The sequence below is a fragment of the Schistocerca americana genome, chromosome 2 (assembly GCF_021461395.2).
Source record: "Schistocerca americana isolate TAMUIC-IGC-003095 chromosome 2, iqSchAmer2.1, whole genome shotgun sequence".
NCBI lineage: Eukaryota > Metazoa > Arthropoda > Insecta > Orthoptera > Acrididae > Schistocerca > Schistocerca americana.
Window position 1 is genome coordinate 1,122,672,124 of NC_060120.1, and position 13,409 is coordinate 1,122,685,532.

At 46.3% G+C, this 13,409-nt stretch overlaps 1 protein-coding gene across 1 annotated transcript in view; it reads right to left on the bottom strand.

The window, feature by feature from the left end:
• LOC124594719 (cell surface glycoprotein 1-like) overlaps positions 1-13,409 on the bottom strand; it is a 188,583-nt gene that overhangs the window by 37,051 nt on the left and 138,123 nt on the right. The gene's annotated exons all lie outside the window — the stretch shown is intronic.

Sequence of the window (13,409 nt, forward strand, 5' to 3'; positions counted from 1 at the left end):
GCTTGAAGCGTAACAAAAGATTGAAAATTTGCGTTTTTTAGCCCAGGAAAGTCGTTGCAGGTGGAAACCGCAACTAATCTCGACCTTCAAATAGCGGTTTACGAGTTCGAGTTCCTATTGCCTTCGTAATAGGAAGCTCAGACCCATACCTCCTCGCCAGCTCTGTGGTAACGTGCTGACCTGTGAAAAAGCGTCTGTTACGGTTCGCAGTTCCAGTCTCACTGGCTGTAACGTTTTTATCCCTTCTGTGAAAGAGCTACAAGCAGTCAGATCAAACATCAATAAGGAAATCGCAAGAAAACGCTTTCAGCTCATAGTGCAATGTTGAAAAACTTAGTGCTGCACAACAGGTAACGCCTCTTTCCGCTGCTGCCAAGCGAATTTTGGGTTTCTAGGAATACGTAACTATATTTATGAATTGCCACATTTGCATACCTCTTTAGTATGACACAGCATACCAATTAAACACAGACCCAATCAAAATCTAAGTGAGTAGTATTTTACTAATTCGTGTCGATAGAGGCATGCTTGTGTACCGATACTTTCGTCGTAAGGTTATCATGGTTAGTTTTATTTCATTTCTTATAATACAGTGCACAATTTTCGTAAGGTTTCCTTTAGTGTTGTTAAAACAATAGTAAACATGAGAGAGAAATTAATCATCAACGATATATGCAAATTCTCTGATGTTACCTATGACAGTCTGACAATGCACATGCAGTTTATTGATTACATGCATGTAGAAAACTTGTTCTGAGTTAAAGCTGTCAAACAAAGTTTGAAGAAGAATAAAATATCACTACCACACGACGGCTAATGTAGAAAATACTTTTCTGACACATTATGGCACGATGCGCTCTCCCTGCACATCTTCGAGATGCATCTGCTGCCTGCGTTCTATTAAACCTGAATAGAACAAAATGTCACAGTAGTTAGCCCTTTTTCCACATGCGACTACTTTGAACATAATTCCCTTCACTTCTCAACCCAAAGTTCCATTAGATTGCCCCCCAGGGGGTCCACAACTCTTTTGTGGATACGTGCGTGGCGAGCACGGGGCCCCGAGCCATTGCAGCCTTCTTTCTCTCCCGGGCTGCATTTCCTTTCCCTTCCCCTCCTTTCCCCTCCATACCCCTTTCCCCTCGCCCTCTCCTCTCCCTCTATTGGTGTCCTTGCTTATGTTGGCCCCCGCTATCCTCCTGGTTCTGTTGGTTTTACACTCTGGCTTTGTTGCGTAATCATCTCCTCCTTTTGGCATTCCTTGGTCCCCCTCTGGGGTTTGACCTCCATTCCAAAATTTCTCTTCCGTAGTGTGAGCCATTTGGGGAAGAGCACCTTACCTAGTGTCTCCGACGTGTGCCCTCCTAGTATATTCCACCTTTTCTTCTACGTCGTTGTCTGATGCTAGGGTGCATAGCCAGCACGGTAGCCAGCCCGTGTGGTGGGGTCGCTATGTACCCTTTTGGTTGAGCCCCCTGAACACACAGGGATCACACTTCTGATACCTGAGCTGTGACCTCCTCATGCATGCCTTGGAGTGGTTGCTCGTCATCCTGGAGCATCGGAACTCCCGGCAATGGCCGCCGTGCCAGACGGCCCTTGCTGTGGCTGGGTGGCGCCCGTGAGGAGAGCCCCTGATCGGAGTGGGTGGTATCAGGGCGGACGCTATGCAGATGAAACGCATAAGGGTCCAAACCTCTGGCCGCTCTTCTGCGGCCGTCTCTCTGCGTGGTACTGATTCCTCAAGTGCTGCTTCTCTTGCCCCTTCGGCCTTCCCTTCCGTGGCTACCCCCTGGGAGGAGGGTCAGGCCCGTCGTCTAGGGGCAAAACCTTTCCCCCGTTATCTAGTTTGCACAAGGACTGATGGAGATACTTTCACCAGTGTCAAACCTTTATTCTTTGTGGAACACATTGAAGACAAGTTCGGCGAAGTGGACTCCCTGAGCAAGATGCGGTCGGGTTCATTACTGATAAAAACTGCTTCGGCTGCCCAATCTGCGGCCCTTCGTGCCTGTACCCATCTTGGCACAATTCCCGTGTCCATTACCCCTCACCAGTCTCTAAATATGGTACAAGGTGTGATTTTTCACAGAGACCTCATCCTTCAAACTGATGAGGAACTTCGGGACAATCTCGGACGGCGGGGTGTTCACTTTGTTCGGCGTGTTCAGAAGGGTCCTAAAGATAATCGTATTGATACTGGTGCCTTTATCCTGGCCTTTGAAGGGGATACCCTTCCTGAGAAAGTTAAGATTATGGTCTATCGCTGTGATGTGAAGCCGTACATCCCACCTCCTATGCGGTGTTTTAAGTGCTTGCGTTTTGGCCACATGTCTTCTCGCTGTACCCAGGACCCTCTCTGTGGTGACTGTGGACGTCCACTCCATGAGGGGAGTCCCTGTGTTCCCCCTCCTGTATGTGTAAATTGTCATGGTAGTCATTCTCCACGTTCAGCAGATTGCCCAGTCTATAAGAAAGAAAAAAAAGATACAGGAGTATAAGTCTCTTGATCGTTTAAGCTACACAGAGGCCCGTAAGAAATATGCACGATTGCACCCTGTGTCCATGACATCTAGTTACGCCTTGGTTACATCTTCATCCCTTCCTCCCCCTTCCTTACCCCCGTCCCGGACCCCTCTCCTTCCCCCCTCCCCTGCGGCTCCCACACCTTCTCCTCTGGGCGCCGCTCCCCCTCCCCAGCCGGAGAAGTGTCCCACTCCTTCGGCGTCTGCCGGTCAAGGGCGCCTCTCCCGGGATGCCCCTTCCCGGCACCTTCCAGGTCAAAGGTCTGCTGCAGCGCGGCGACCGCGAGAGCCGCGGTCTATCGGCCCCCAGGTCGCCCGGTCTCTTTCTGTTCCTGATCTTGCTGCAGCTGGCTCCATTATGCCACACAGCCCTCCTCGATCTCAGCCTGAAAAGAAGAAGAAACATAAGTCCCGGGACAAAGAGCCTCTGGTGTCACCGGAGGTCCCTTCTCCGGCTTCACAACCGGATTCTGACCTGTCGTTTATGGATGTCGCCCCCTCCTTGTCGGTGACGGGTGGGGACCCGGCGGTATGACTGGATTTAGCGTGTTCAGCCCTCATTTAAACCATCGTTCTGTGGTTCTCCAATGGAATTGTAATGGCTACTATCGTCACCTTCCGGAATTGAAATCCCTTCTTTCGTCCTACTCTGCAGCTTGTGTGGTTCTCCAGGAATCTCATTTTACTGATGCTCACTCACCGACCCTCCGTGGGTTCCGTGTTTTCTGTCGAAATCGGGTCGGACCCTTGCGGGCTTCTGGTGGCGTTTGTACGTTGGTCCGTACAGACATTGCTAGCACGTGGATTCCTCTCCAAACTACATTGGAAGCAGTTGCTGTTAGGGTCCACTTAGACTCTGCAGTCACAGTATGCAATCTTTATCTCCCTCCTGACAGGACTCTTACACCTGCTGCCTTAACCACCCTTCTTCAGCAACTTCCTCCTCCCTTCCTCCTCCTTGGGGATTTTAATGCTCATCATCCTTTGTGGGGCAGTGCCTTTCCATCTAGACGAGGTCTTCTTATCGACCAATTTATTGCAGACCACGACCTGTGCCTTCTTAATGATGGCTCCCCTACTCATTTCAGTGCTGGTCATGGTACTTTTTCTGCCATTGATCTTTCTCTTTCTTCTCCCTCTCTCCTCCCTTCATTACACTGGTCGCCACACGACGACCTTTGTGATAGTGACCATTTCCCGTTGATTATCACGCTCCCTTCCCGCTCCCCGATGGAGAGGTTACCTCGTTGGTCTTTCCACCGCGCCGATTGGCCTCTATATACTGCACAGGTCGAGTTTTCTCCCTCTTTGTCGGGTTGTATTGATGACGTCCTACGTGACGTGTCTGACGCGATTGTTCGCGCTGCTAACCTTGCTGTCCCGCGCTCATCTGGACAATTTCGTCGTCGGCAAGTCCCGTGGTGGAGTACGGCCATTGCCATTGCCATCCGTGATCGCCGTCGAGCTTTGCAACAGTTTAAGAGGCACCCATCTGTAGCCAGCCTTTCTACCTTTAAGCGCCTTCGCGCTAAAGCCCGTTATTTAATCAAACAGAGCAAGCGGATATGTTGGGAACGATTCGTTTCTTCCCTTGGTTCCACTGTCCCTCTGTCACGGGTATGGGCTACACTTCGCTCTCTCCAAGGTTGCCATCGGCAGTCCACCCTCCCAGGCCTTCACCTCCCAGATGGCATTTGTACGGACCCATTAGTTCTCGCAGAACATCTTGCAACCCATTTTGCAGTGGCATCGGCGTCGGCCTCCTATCCAGCTGCTTTCCTTCATCAAAAACAGCAGGCTGAAGCTGTCACCTTATGTTTCACCACTTGTGAGTCAGAATCTTACAACGAACCTTTCACTGAATGGGAATTTCTTTCTGCTCTATCTGCTTCTCATGATACAGCTCCTGGCCCAGATTCCATTCATAACCAGCTGCTTCAACATCTCAGTGCTCCACAACGGCACCATCTTCTTCGGGTGTTTAACCGTATCTGGCTCCAGGGTGACTTCCCTTCTCAGTGGAGGGATAGCATTGTGGTTCCTGTCCTTAAGCCTGGTCAGAACCCCCTATCTGTTGACAGCTATCGGCCAATTAGTTTGACCAATGTTGGTTGTAAGTTACTTGAACGGCTGGTAGCCCGTCGGCTCACTTGGGTCCTCGAATCTCGGGATCTATTGTCCCCTTACCAGTGTGGCTTTCGAGAGGGACGATCTCCAATCGATCATTTGCTTCGCTTGGAATCCGCAGTTCGGCAGGCTTTTTCCCAGCGCCGCCATTTGGTTGCAGTGTTTTTTGACCTTCGCAAGGCCTATGACACGGCCTGGCGCCATCACATCTTACTAACCCTTCATCAGTGGGGTCTTCGGGGCCCACTCCCGATTTTTATCCGCCAGTTCCTGATCCATCGGTCATTCAGAGTTCGAGTTGGTACTGCTTTTAGTTCTCCACGGACCCAGGAGACGGGCATCCCACAGGGTTCTGTCTTGAGTGTCCTTCTTTTCCTCATTGCTATCGATGGACTTGTGGCCTCTGTCGGTCCCTTGGTCGCCCCTGCCCTGTATGTGGATGATTTCTGCATTTGGGTTAGTTCCTCCTCGATGCCATCTGCAGAACGGCAGCTCCAGGTGGCTATACGGCGTGCCTCTGCATGGACCCTCTCCCACGGGTTTCAATTCTCTCCTTTAAAATCGCGGGTGGTCCACTTCTGTCGCCGTACTACGGTCCACCCTGATCCAGAGCTCTATCTCGCTGCACAAAGATTGCCTGTGGTTCCACAGTTTCGTTTCCTAGGTCTTCTTTTCGACAACAAGCTCACTTGGCTGCCCCATATCAGACTCCTGAAGGTAGGATGTTTCCGTAAACTCAATGTCCTTCGCTTCCTTGCCCACTCCTCCTGGGGTGCGGACCGTTCCCTCCTCCTCCGTCTTTATCGTGCTCTAGTTCTGTCACGTTTGGACTATGGTTGTCAAGTTTATGGTTCAGCTGCTCCTTCCACGCTGCACGTGCTGGATCCAGTCCACCATCGTGGTATCCGTTTGGCCACCGGTGCCTTCCCTACTAGCCCTGTTGATAGTCTCCTGGTTGAAGCTGGGATCCCCCCCCTTTCTGTTCGGCGGTCCCAGCTTCTGGTGTCTTATGCCCTTACTATCCGTTCTTCTCCCGCTCATCCTTCCTATTCTATCCTATTCCCAGACCATGGACGTCGCCCGCCTGACTCCCGCCCTCGGGCGGGTTTACCGGTTGGGCTGCGCCTAGCGTCTCTTACCCGTGATTTTCGGCTTCCTTCTTTGTCCTGTCTTCCTCGCTCCCTCCCCTCCACCCCTCCTTGGTTAGTTCCTCGGCCTCGAATTCGGATGGATCTCCGCCGCGGTCCGAAAGATTCCATCCCCCCGGTGGTGTTCCGTTCCTTTTTCCGCCAAATTTTATGGGAGTTTCGGGATGCTGTTGTTTTTTACACTGATGGCTCTAAATCTGCTGATCATGTTGGGTATGCCTTCACGTCCTTTGTTGGAACGGAAAATCATCTACTGCCACCCTCATGTGGGGTGTTTACTGCGGAATTGATGGCAATTTCCCGGGCCCTTACCTTTATTAAACAATCCCAACACAACCGCGTTTTGTTATGTACGGACTCGATGAGTGGCCTTCTTGCTATTGACCGGTGTTTTTCGCGCCATCCCTTGGTCTCTGCCATCCATGACCATCTCGCTGATCTTCACCGTGCTGCTTGTTCCATTGACTTCCTATGGGTCCCGGGCCATGTGGGTATCCCGGGTAATGAGCTCGCTGATCGTTTGGCTGGGGGAGCAGTTACTTACCCCCCGTTTTCTGTAACCCCTCCTGCAGCGGATTTACGGCTTCACATCAAATCCCACTTTGCACAGTCATGGGCCAATTCTTGGGAGGCTACTCCACTGTCTAATAAACTTCGTGCCATTAAGGTGAATACAGGCCCATGGCGTTCTTCCTTTAGCCTCTCCCGCAAGGACTCGACCACACTGTGTCGTCTCCGCATTGGCCATACCAGGCTGACCCATGGTTTCCTTTTGCGTGATGAGCCACCCCCGCTATGTGGTTGTGGAGCCTTCCAGTCAGTGGCCCACATTTTGGTTGAATGCCCCCTTCTTTTGGCTCTGCGTGCTAAGTACAGACTCCCCCACACTTTACCTTTGATGTTGGCTGACGATTCCCGGATGGTCTCTCTGGTTCTAGGTTTCCTCCGGGAGAGTGGTTTTTATTCTCAGTTTTAAAGTTTTTAATCTCCCTCTGGTGTTGGGGCGGGGCGGTGAGTGTTTGGGTGTCTCCCACTGTAGGCAGTGTTCAGAGATTCCCGATTCACCTCCCTGACCAGAATCCTCTTCTCTTTCCCTTTTACTCTGTTTTTACCCCTTCTTTTTAAGGCTTGGTTAGTTTTTCTATTCCCATACGTACTTTCTGCATTATAGCAGTTGTACCTTTTAAGTCACAGGTGGTCTTGCCTATGCTGTTTCAGCATAGTGTTGGGTTCGTTCTCTTGCCAACTTCCCTCATTTGTTTTTACTAATGACAACGTGACTGCCCTTTTACGTTTCCCCTTTATCCGTTTTATTTTCTGACTATACTGAGATGTCCCGTTAGCAGAATGGAGTCTATTTGAAACAAGGGACTGATGACCTTGCTGTTTGGTCCCTTTAACCTCAAACAACCAACCAACCAACCATCCATTAGATTGATACCTTCAGCAGAGAGCAGAATTGCGTTTTAAAAAATGTAGCACTGAATGTATTCGAACTCGCGACATCTTTATCTATGCTACAAGCTGACACGTAGCTACATAAGCTCCAGAGCTCGGCAACTATTCCTCCAGAACTTTTGGATTCCACAGCACTGTGAGATTATGCATATGGCCAGGTCTTGACTTCTGAGAGACAAACAGTTACAGCTTTTCTTTTGGACTGAACGACGTTTTCTAGTAACAGATAGCGCAATAGAATAGCTCAAGTGGAAAGGAACACTTCCTATTTAAACTTCTGCATCCTACACTGTTGGCAGTTGTGTGTAGGTGGCAGTTACGTGATTTTATTTCTGTGATTACAAAATAGTCGAATGTATGCACTGGGTAGCCGAGGCAGCTAGTTCATGGTGATTCGGTCAACCAAGTAAATGAATTTACTGAACATGCTGCAAATTACTACAGGGAGCCTGTGTGTCAGAATTCTCATCCAGTGTGGCGCAACTGCGTTACGATAGAAAAATGACTCGCAGAGAATAGGATTTCGTGGTCTGTTGGACGGATGGTAGGTTGTTATACCTATGGTCTGGGTTCGATTCCCACTTCCGTCAATGATTTTAGATAGGGAGAGACAGATTACATTCTCTCCTGGCTACACCAAGTGAAGGAGATATAATGGCTGCGTGGTCTGAAAATTCACATTAAAGATGATATTCCTTCTTTACCACGTAGACGGTAGGTTGAACCACAATAAAGTCTGGAGTGGCGACATGTAGAAACTCTATCACCAGTAACCTTTCTTATACTAGTTATTTATTTCAAGTGACGACACAAACGCTATGTATGGTCACAGGACACTTATTCCATCTTTTATTTGAGCTTCTGTATGTCGATAAAATTGGTTCTAAACTGGGAATGCAACTCAGACCGCCCTTAACGCGGAATTTGATCCCTTTGTGGCAATACAGCTCGGCTACAATTTGTTGTTTGTTCAAAACTGCAGATTCCTCAACACCTTCACATATTACGCGTGAATGGGATCGAATCCTGGCCCGGCACTAAAGATTTAATTATGTATTATCAAGCTCTATCAGGAGAACACCTATCTGCTGGTGGATAATAATTTTGATTTTTAATGTATTTTCATTCGTTGTCAGCACTAACGATATCTGACGTTTTTAACTCCCAGTGAGACACAGAACTATTTGCGAGATGACTAAGTTCAAGATGCTATTCTGAGCAGCTGGTGGAGAAAAATTCGGTAGCTGACGTCTCTTTGGGAATAGAGCCCCACACATATCGTTGTTGACTACACACAGTGAGCGCTGAACTCTTCGTCATATTATTTCAGTTCGTCGTGTCATTTAATGTTCATACATATTCTCAACTAGCTGCTCGTGAATAACTTTAATTTTTAATGTCATTTTGTGTTAAATAGTTCAAATGATTCAAATGGCTCTGAGCACTATGAGACCTAACTTCTAAGGTCATCAGTCCCCTAGAACTTAGAACTACTTAAACCTAACCAACCTAAGGACATCACTCACATCCAAACACCGGCCGGCCCCCACCATCTGGTATCAATGCATTACCCTATCATCCATTATATATAATCATTTTCATAATACACTTGATATTATAGATGAGTAGGACACAAGACAGGACATAGATAATGTCCGTTTGACGTCAACAGTGTGTAACATTTTACTTTTTTTGAATAGGACAATGTTCCTCTCCAAAAATTTTTAGATTAGTTACAATAAGCTTACGCTGCAAGAGAATTCGCTTGTATTTTTCAATATGTGGTCTGTTGTCGGTTTGAAGGCCTTCCACAACATCGGCAACGTAGTGCAACTCCACCGAGGGCTGTCTGGAGTAGGGTGGAGATAGCAATGTGAAAGTTGCGAGCTGTCTAAGACAATCTTCATATTCCTAGTGCGATTAGGACATCGTATACTCTTGACGACGTTTAGCACCTGTGCAGTCAGTCACCCAATTTCAGAATTCATTTTGAGTAATCCTGCTAAATTCCCAAAATATTGTCTTTTTATATTGATGAGTAATATGGATAGTCGTCACGTTCATGTGCCGTCTACAACGCAAATTTAATGTTACTATCCTAGGAACTAACCTGCAATACGTTTTGTATTTCATAATCGGAACTATCTGCATTAACCGTCATCAGAGCAATGTCAGGGAACAGAATGCAGCAGTGCCTTGCTACCTACTTGAGGACCTGCTTGAGTCGTGTTCTAAGGAAAGGGTAGTTGCTGGTTCACATTATATTACACTAGCGAGAAGTACCGACTTTTCCTTTTCTCTGCAAACATCCAGAACTAAATTCAGTTACTAAATGCTAAGAATATATTTGCATTGTGCCAACTCAAAGATCAATAGATATGGATATAGATATAGATACAGATTTTTATATTTAAAGCCATTCTCGTTCTGCGTTGGAATAAACATCATTCATTATTTGCTTGTTCTTGTTACGATTGCTATTGTCATTCTCTCACTCGCAAGAGTTTTCGCATTCCTATTTGGTATCGATGCACATGAAGAGTGGCTATGAAAGAAGGGAATACTGAATGTTACGTCATGCAGAATACACTCATTTACTTCGGCTCCTCGTGATCTACGCTACAGGAGAAGTGAGATACATAAAGTTGACAGTGTGAGGACAGACCTGGTAGCACAACTGTGCAACTACACAGTGTTACCAGATAAAATGGTGCTGCGGAATCGAAAGTGTAGTACGGACTTTGCCACAGTAGCAGACAGCTGGTAATTTAGGACCATGACCGTGGATTACACTTTGGTCAGTGCTGGTTAGAGTGCTGCAACTGTAAATGGAAGGCTTTGTTTGATAGTCTTATGCTGATGCTGTCTGAATAAATTATGCCATTGGATACAAAGCGGTTTAGTTTTGAGACCTAACCCACGAGGGGGGAAGGCACAGTGGTCTGCTTCAGGAATTCCAAGCAATAAAACACAAAAAACAACCCAGGAAGGGAGACATGCATTTGGAATCTGTTCATCGTTACGGGGTCAAACAAGAGGGTGGCATTACTGAAACAATGATCGGGCTACTTAGTATATAATAGAGCATACAGATTTCAAGGAGGAAACGTATGAAGACGCAGACTTCCTCGTTATCAATATGTGCGGCGTATCTTTCGTGTTAACGAAAGTAAATTCCCGCTTTACCTCTTCTTACGTGTCAAATGAAATGAATGCCATGAGGAATAGAATATTTGTTGACTGCGTCTCTTCTTGCTTCCATCCTTACCAACAGATTTCTTCATTCTCGTGGTAATCATGACATTCTATGTGTATGCTGCAAAAGATTGCAAGTGGACAAATTCGACATCGAGGTGCAAAGCGTTATATTCAATTCGAATAAGCTTCCGGTGTATTTTTAGTTCGTTTGTATTTTTAGATGATTATGAACGTTACGGAAAATTATCTCACATGATTTATGTTGAATGAGAAACATTGAATGATCCGTTTTGCTTTCCCTACGTTGAAATGATATAATGTCGGCGTCAACAGCCTTCTTCCACGCCGGAAGCTGAAACTTGTATGATTCTGGATTAATGATAATTGAATGTCTCATATGTATACATAGCCCACAAGGCGACGTCAGAAACCATCAGGGGAGAACGCCGCATAAAAACCAAACGAGCGCGCGCGTCTCCACTCTGAAGAACCGTATCGGAGAATCACGGCAAGCATTTTGCTGAAGAGCTGCCTCGTCAGAGAGCCTAGAAATGGCAGCGTCGTAGCAAGTATTTGTCAACACTCTGATAGTGCATTTACTTCCGGGTGTAGGTCGGCGTTACCTCGCTAAATTCACTTGACATTCGTTTTCCACATCGAAGACTCGTACGATATAATCCACTGCAAGATGACACAATTAGAAAGTATATTTAATTTCTGGACTCCAAGAACGGCGTTCTTCACATAAGTAACACCTGTTTGTGTGTGCATTCGGGAGGACGACGGTGCAATCCCGCGCCCGGCCATCCTGATTTAGGTTTTCAATGATTTCCCTAAATCGCTTCAGGCAAATGCCGGGATGGTTCCTTAGGAAGGGCACGGCCGATTTCCTTCCCCATCCTTCCCTAATCCGAGCTTGTGCTCCGTCTCTAACGACATCGTTGTCGGCGGGACGTTAAAACAGTAATCTCCACCTCCTCTGTTCGTGTGTTTAAGGTTGCGTTTTGAGGCTCAGGCAACATCGCAGTGACTATATTCCGCCTCCGCCAGCCAGTGTGTCGTTAGCTCAGAGGTTCCCTTGTGCGTTGCAGTGCTTGTACTATAAGACATAGCAGTTCGAATCACGGTAGAAGCCGCTGACTACAACCTTTTATTTTCCATTTTAATTAATGGAGTTGCAAACTGCTAGTAAAAATTTCTTATGCGAAATCTGAAGAATGCCTTTAAACATCAATCTTCGTCCGATTTCGACTTAGTAAATTAAGTTAATATCATGGATTTCTGCTTTGCAAATTCCAAGGTGCTTCACTGTATAATAGACCCTGAAAAGATTCAAACCGACTGTCAACGATATAAATTTGAGCTTTGTTCGTCATATAGGTCTAACATGTCAGAAGGTTGTTTATGAAGTGCACATGTTCATTAATATAGTTCCCTTCTTCTAAATTTTTGCAATAGCATTTAACTGTAGACGTTTTCTAACACCGGCGTTAGCAATTCCATTTCGTTCTCTGAAACCTTCAAAACGACAAATTTTTCTGGTTTAAATCCGATGACCTTAACTATCACTTCCGATCAACAATAAATACTTCATGAACTCCAAATGTGCAGTGTTCCTGCACTGCTACAGAGCATGCATTGCAAGGTATTCACACAGTTTATCGCATAGACTTATTACCATAAGGAATGAAACAAGAACTGTAATACACTTTACACCACAGACGCTCACTCTGGCTTGACGAAAACGTTGACCAAAAGTTGCACAAATAATTGAGTTTGAAAGGAAAAGAAACGAGGTATGAAGCATTTATAAATTCATCGAATGTAGTGAGGTGGTTTCATTTCGTCCCAGTCTATAAAATTAATTTCGGGCCATACTCAGCTCTTGCCGATTAATGTAATATAATACCCGCCTACTAATCAGGGCGTCTGTCTCCGTTGCTTTTGAGCGTGAATGGAAATTGTAGAAATTTTCTGTGGAGCAACATTTAATAATAAAGCGTTTTAAATCATCAAAAGCGATGAGCGGTAGCAGGCACTTTCGATACAGAACGGGGGAGTGCAACGCCGCTGCTGTCGCCACGGCCGCTGCCAGTAGCCAGCAAATGGATCCCGGAGCTTTGCCGCATACGGCGTGCAGAGGAGGACAGTCTGCAGGAAATCTGCCGCAAAATCGTTACTGGATAAAATTTTGATATCGGTGTGTCACAAAGCGAAATAGATTGAATCTGCGCTACCATTACATTCACGTCTTCAGCATTCAGACAGAAGAGGCTATAAAAATATTTTATGCCACCTGCTCTCGATCCACTGACATTATGAACAGAAACAACGCACGCTACCGCTAGACCACAGGCGTAATCAGCCTAGAGTTTCTCTATCATGGGACAAGTTTTCCTCCAGGAAGTGCCGCAGTCTACAGTGTTGCCAGATTGTGCAGATAACCGGACTTAGAGAATTAGCGAGTTGGCCAGTTTTTTTGTCCCATGTCGCGATCGGCGCGGACTTAGCCTCTGAAGCGGCCAAGTCACAGACATACTGCTACCAGTATGACTTGTTCCTCTGTCACCTTTCTGTAGACAAATGAATGAACAAATAGTTGACGATCTATAAGATTTAAATGTAGTAGTGGGTGGTGATGAAATTCTGGTTAAAAATGTGGTCTCTGAAGCATTAAATTGTTAATTACTGTGCATGTATCAACAAAACTAAATCTCTGTTTCCAACAGAAACTAACATGATAACAAAGACCATTGATATCACTTCCAAGACTGGCATAAATGTGAGTTACATCTCTAGCATCAAAAGATTGACAAAGAAAACACAGTGAAATACTTGCAGTAAGTGAAAAGTATCTGCAACAAAAGATAAATGACTTGTTTGTCATACACTGTGGGCTTACACTATAAAGGCTCACAAAAAAAGTAAATTTTAGTAAGGATTATGCTCTGTT